Raw genomic sequence first — 7,234 nt, forward strand, 5'->3', positions numbered from 1 at the left:
ATCTGCAAACTATTATGGTTGCATTATTATCCATGAAGATTTAAAGATTGACTGAAAAATTCCTATGAGGACAACTTGTTAGCTAGAAATATTGCACATAATTCTATTCAACATTCCCAAACAAAATATATTGAAGTGAATAGGAATTTTATAAAGCAGAAGCTCGATGATTGTTTAATTTGCACTTCATTTGCAACCATAGATAGCCAACTTGTAGATGTTCTTACCAAAGGATTATTTGGAAAATGTTTAAAAAAATGACATGCAAGTTTGGAATGGACAACATTCATTCATTTCCTTGCTGAGAGTATGTGTAAAATTCACCCTCCATCAATTCCACCTCCATTAATGTTCCATCAATTATAGCAATCCTCCACCTTCTATATTCACTCATTTTATCACAATGATATGTGGGATTAATATTTCCACCTCATCGATTCATGGAATATTGTAACTATTCTATAATTATTATTGTGCCTGCTTATCAATCCGTAGATTATTATAGTTATTTTTCTATGATTTTATATGTTTTGTATTAAAAGCTTTTCGATGATTGTATAAATTTTATATAAATATTAAAATGAGATGCTTAACTAATTTTCTACTGTTCTTATCAGTTTTAATGACAAAATATAAACTTTTTTTGTTTTCTAGCCTTATGTGGAATTTCTTAAGTGGTGTCCCAAAAAAAGCAAGTCAAATACGTGGCATGCTGTTTGAAGGGAGGCTGCAACTGTTACAAACCCATCGAAGGGAAGGTAGGGGTCCAGTATGTTGTTGGTTCAGAATGAAACAATTACTCCCGGGACATTTCTTATCCATCGATTTTGAACAAATGTTGTACTTAAAGTATCAACACCATTCTCAAAACCAACGTTCAATGAGTGAATATATTAAGTTTTACCGACTGAGTGCTTGAAATAATCTTTAGGAATCTGAAAACCAACATGTTGCAAGGTATATTGGGGATTTAAATAAGCTATTTAGGATAAGCTCAATCTTAACTGCATCTGGACTCTATCATAAGCTGTTAATTTTGCATCGAAAGCTGAAATGCAACTATTAAGGCACTATCGTGGCTACTCTTCCTGCAAGCAATTTAACGAACCATACATCGACCCCGTGAAAGGCAATACTCCTACATCCAAACTTTAGCAGGCTCATCATCCATCTCCCAGTAATACACTGAACCAGAAACACCACTACAGAACCTCAAGGCCAACTTAAAACAAAGACTCTAGTTAGAGACAATCCATATACCAAACCCACAACCTTAAAATACTTTAGATGCTTCCAACCTGGACACAAATCTAACGAGTGTTCAAATCGCCATTGAGTTCAACTTTTAGAGTGGGAAAACCACAATACTGAAAAGGAGTAGGCTGTGGTAAAGCAGGAATCAGAAATGACAATTGAAGATTTACATGGTGACGAGGGAGAACCTGTAGTGTGCCACTTACAAAAATTATTATTGGCAACCCGACAACCAATTCCTTCCCAAGGAAATGCCTTATTTAGGACTCATTGTACTATCAATAGAAAAATATGAGATTTGTTAATTGATAGTGGATGCACATAGTACGTCATTTCTTGCTTCACTGTTCAAGCCTTGCAATTGAAAACCACTAAGAACCCACCCTCATCCCTATAGAATTAGTTAAGTCAAAAAGAGTCTGGAGATAGTGGTGTCTGATATGTGCCGTGTTACATTTTTAATTGGTAAACATTATGTGTGTGAAGTTCTTTGTGATGTACTGGACATGGATGCCTGTCATCTCATTTTGGGTCGACCCCAATAGTTTGACATGGATGCGTTTTATAACTGTTGGACGAATGTTTATACATTTGATTAGGAAGGTCAAAAGCTGCGATTTCTTCCATAGTTCAATGAATCAACTACCCGATTTGAGAAGAGTCAAATTGCTTCTTATGTTCTTTCAAGTAAGATACTCTTACAATCTTGGCAAGACAAAAATTCCAACATTGCATTGGTTGTATCCAACAACAACAATCCTATAACCCAAGCAGACTATTTGTTAGAAATGTAGAAATTGCTGACAAGATTTGCTGATGTTGTTCTCTGGAACTATTGTCACATCTGCCACCATTACACTCTTTACAACACCAAATTGAGTTTATTCCTGGTGCTACCCTTCCCAACCTTCCGTATTACCAAATGAGCCCCAAAGACCACTCAATCCGGCAGGAAATAGTTGAAGACTTGCTGAAAAAACAATTAATTCAATCTAGTCTGAGCTCATGTGTAGTATCTGCATTGATTGTTTCTAAAAATGATGGACAATGGCGCATGTGCATCGACAGTCGAGCAATCAATAAGATAATAATAAAATGTAGATTTCCTATCCCTAGATTTTCGGATGTGCTGGATCGATTGACGGGAGCTGCTATATTTTCCAAATTAGATTTGCGGAGTGGTTATCACCAAATTCGCATACGCCCCAAGGATAAATTGAAAACCGCCTTCAATACTAGTGAAGGGTTGTACGAGTGGAAGGTATTGCCTTTTGGCCTCTGTAGTGCACCTTCCACATTTATGCGTTTTATGAATGAAGTGCTATGACATTTTTTAGGAAAAAATATTTTGCTTATTTTGAGGACATCATCATCTTTAGTGCCACTTTTACTGAGCATATTAGCCACCTCACTAATATTCTTCAAACTCTTCGTCACTATAAACTTTACCTTAATTTTCCCAAGTGTGAATTCGCCACTCATAAGGTACACTTCTTAGGATTTGTTCTTTCCATTAATGGCGTTGAGATGGATTCTCGAAAGTTTCAGCCTTCAAAGATTTTCCCACACTACAGTCTCTATTTGACGTGCGATGCTTTCATGGCCTAGCGAATTTCTATAGAAGGTTTATCCGAGGTTTCAGTGTCATAATTGCCCGGATCATAAATTGCTTGAAAGCTAGTAGCTTTAGGCTTCGTTTGGGACGGCTGTTTTCCTGCTTCTTAAAGCGGCTTTCTAGTGCAAAAAATTTAAATTTTGTATTAAAAAGCTGCTTTAAGAAATAGGAAGAAAGCCGCCCCAAACGAAGCCTTAGTTTGAACTACTTCAGCACAACAAAGAAGTTTCGAAACAACCAAAATGGTGCTCAGCTCTGCTCGGCCTTGCCCATCTTTGAGAAGCTTGTTCACGTAGAAACTAATGCATCTGCTATAGAAGTAGGAGCTGTATTGTCTCTAGACAAAAGGCCCATTGAATTTCTAGTGAGAAATTGAGTCCCACTCGACAAAGGTGGTCTACTTATGAGCAGAAGTTGTATGCAGTAATTTGGACGTTAAACCGTGAAAGCATTATTTACTTCGCCAAAATTTTGTATTCTGGAGTGACCACCAAGCTCTCCAATACATCAGCAACCAGAAAAACATAAGTTGTATGCATGCTGGATGGATTGTCTTTATGCAAAAGTTCACTTTTGATTTGAACAAAGAAGTGAAATTAAATAGAGTGGCCGACACCCTTAATAGAAGAGCTGTTCTGCTTACAAAACTATAAACTGAGGTCACCGCCCTGCAGGAAATGAAATAGCTTTACTCTTTTGATGCTGAACTTGTAAAGCTATGTGAATAATATATAAATGGGACTCCAAAGCAATGACTATAACATACGACATCGATTTTTATTTAAAGATAATTGTTTGTGTTACCCAATCTTCTTGGCGACAACATCTCATTAGAGAAATCCATTGTGGAGGGCTTGCTGCTCATTTTGGCCGGGAAAAGATGTTTGTACTGCTTTAGTGTTGATTCTATTGGCTTATGATAGGATGTGTCTTGGTTTGTGGAAAGGTGTTATGTCTGCCATACTTATAAGGGAACTGCACAAAACACTGAATTATACATGCCTCTTCTTACTCTGGAATCCATTTGGGATTACTTGAGTATTGATTTTGTCTTGGGCCTTTCGTGGACAAAAAGTGGAGCTGATTCTATTATGATTATTGTCGAGAGGTTTTCCAAAACAGCTCATTTTATCCCGTGTAAAAAGACATTCGATGCACTTAATGTGGTATGTCTTTCTTTCAAAGAAATTGTGTGCTTACATGGACTACCGTGAAGTCTCACATTTGATCGTGACGTGAAATTCATTAACCAATTTTGGAAAGAATTGTGGAAACGTCTTCAAACCGAACTAAAACTCATCTTTACTTATCATCCGCAATCTAACGGTCGGATGGAGATGGTCAATTGTACTCTTGGAAACATGTTGCATTGTTTAGTTCAACAACATTCGAAGAAATGGGAGGAGCTACTAACCAATTTTGGATAGAATTGTGAAAATGTCTTCAAACCGAACTAAAACTCAGCTTTACTTATCATCCGCAATCTAATGGTCGGACGGAGATGGTCAATTGTACTCTTGGAAACATGTTGCATTGTTTAGTTCAACAACATTCGAAGAAATGGGAGGAGCTACTACTGAGTCAAGTTGAGTTTGCATTCAATTTGATGCTGAATAGATCCATGGGATACTACTGCCCCTTAAAATGCCAAGCCACTTAATTGATGTTGCCATCCTATCTAAGTGTCGCAGTACTACAGCAGCTCAAACAACCGAACAATTCACAAACATTGTGCTGGAGGTCCAAGCCAAATTAAATGAAACTAATTATAAGTACAAACAACTAGCTGATATTCATCAACGACACAAAATATTCCATCCCGGCAATCTAGTGATGTTACGTGTAAGCTGAGTTGCCAAAGTTTTCCTTCTAGGTTTGTTGTCGCTGTTGTGAGACATCAAATATCATTTTGAATTTATAAATATAACATGATTTAGTGACATACATGTAAATCTGCTCAAAATTTTAGCACCTTTGTGTATGTAGCTCGAAGGATATTCTTAGACATCTGATTCCACGTCTTCATTAACTGAACTTGCAACACTCATTGCCCAAGCAGTAGCACCTACAAGGAATTATATTATTTTGTGTTCTAAAAGCTGTCCTAAGTTGTAAAAGTGCTAATGTTACTGCTTTCTAAGGTACTATATCAACATTTTGTAGTTTACAAGCATAGTTTATCACCTTTTTGAAAATTTAATCCGTGTTTTGGATATTTATACTATATGAATTATTAAATTGGTTCATTAGTACTACTGTTCCTTTTGGGCCTTTTAACGCTTGAGCATATTGTAAGCACCAGTTTTAGTTGTCTCATTTCGAGGAGAAATTATTCTGTGCGGATGCCGAACATAGCTCTACGTTCAGAGGCGAATCAGGCACAATCACATTAGCGGTATTGAGCAGTACCGAGCGAAGGGGTGATGTGGCGCATTCTGGTTGATCTCCAGACGACATTCGGCGCCCGCAAAAAATAATTTCTCTATTTTTCGAGATACTTAATGCATGGTTATATTTTGTGTTGTATTATGTACATAACATAATAATCTGTTTTGGCTGATTCAACATGCACTTTGCAGCACTAGCAAGTACGTCAATTTAGACCAACGTGTTATATAGTGAAAGGGTCATAAATGATATTGCTGCATGTTTTTCCCTCTAAATTTTATGATCAATGCAAGCTTTTGGATTGTCTTTTTGGAAATTTTCCTTCTTCTATTCCTTTTTTTTATTCCTTGTGATATATTTGGTTCAGCCTTTTGTCTTTTACATGGATTTTGTCTCCGTTTCATCCACAATCAACGCCATTCTTATTTCTTGTATCTTTTTCCTTGAATCAAAGGCTTAAAACGCTAATCAGGTTGCCTTCACTGTGATTAAGGCTTCGTTTAGGACGGCTTTTTTATTGTTTCTTAAAACAACTTTTTAGTACAAAAATTTTAATTTTTGAACTAAAAAACTACTTTAAGAAACAGAAAGAACGTCGTCCCAAATGAAAGCCTAATTTTAATTTTAATTTTTTTTTAGTTTTGAGCACTATGTTTTGTAATATTTTCTTACGACCCGTTCTTCTGGTTCTTTGTTTTCTTTTCCAAAATTTTTTTCATACTTTGTTATTAGCATTTTCTGAGATTTGTTGTATGCCCAGAGATCTAATGATAGTGGTATTATTTGGTTATTATAGTCTTTAAATATTATAAGTATTGTGCTAATTAAGTTATTATTTTATGATTTGATGTACTATACTTAAAGAAACTGATAACAGTTGAAGAATTTAATTATGTTTCTCTTTTGTCTATGAATGAACCATTTTGGTCTTCAGCACCGTGGCTTCTGATGACTAGAACTTTCGTAAGTCTGGATGGAGGCCTAAATGCTACCATGCGTAAATATTTTGACATGGGGATAGTATTTAGTGAGATTTAGGGTTTATTTTATTATTTGATGTACTAGAAACAGCAGTAGTGTTGCTTCGGATGACTAGAATTTGAAGCTGTTGAAAGTAACGTCGCTTCTTCATTGTACAATAAGGCTTTGTTTGGGACAGTTTTCGTATTACTTTTTAAAGTAATTTTTTAGTATGAAAATTTTTAGTTTAAAAAATTTTTGTATTAGAAGTTGTTATAAAAAGCCTTAAGAAAATTATCCCAAACGAAGATTAATATTGTTGCATCTTGGAGTATCCGCGGCGGTAGAGAAAAATAAAGTTTAGCGTCTTAGCATTGTGCGAAAATTCGGCACGCAATCAGATAATAGAGAGGGTGTAGCATTTATGAGACATCAAGATTTTTATGTGAAAAATTCCTGAAAAGGGGGAAAAACATGGGCCCTAGCTCAGTTTGAATGAATCCACTATTATTTGCAGTTGATTACAAATGAGGCCCTTCCTTGGGGAAGACCTTAGCTTGATGTATATATTATACAGTACATTATATGAGGTGAATACAAAGAATCATTGTTGATGTGTTTGTTTGGTCAGAAGGATTGTAGTCGGTGGGCGACGTAAGTCAGGACCGTAGTCGGTAGGTGATATAGGTCGGAAGGATCGTAGTCGGGGGACAACGGAGATCGGAAGGACTGTAGTCGGCAGGCGCCAGAGGTCGGAAGGATCGTAGTCGGGGGACAACGGAGATCGGAAGGACTGTAGTCGGCAGGCGCCAGAGGTCGGAAGGATCGTAGTCGGGGGACAACGGAGATCGGAAGGACTGTAGTCGGCAGGCGCCAGAGGTCGGAAGGATCGTAGTCGGGGGACGACGGAGGTCGGAAGGACTGTAGTCGGTGGGCGACGTAAGTCAGAAGGAACGTAGTCGGCGGGCGACGAAGGTCGTAATGATTGTAGTCGGTGGGCGACGTAAGTCAGAAGGA

Source organism: Dendrobium catenatum, unplaced genomic scaffold (genome assembly GCF_001605985.2).
Source record: "Dendrobium catenatum unplaced genomic scaffold, ASM160598v2 fragScaff_scaffold_651, whole genome shotgun sequence".
Taxonomy (NCBI): Eukaryota; Viridiplantae; Streptophyta; class Magnoliopsida; order Asparagales; family Orchidaceae; genus Dendrobium; species Dendrobium catenatum.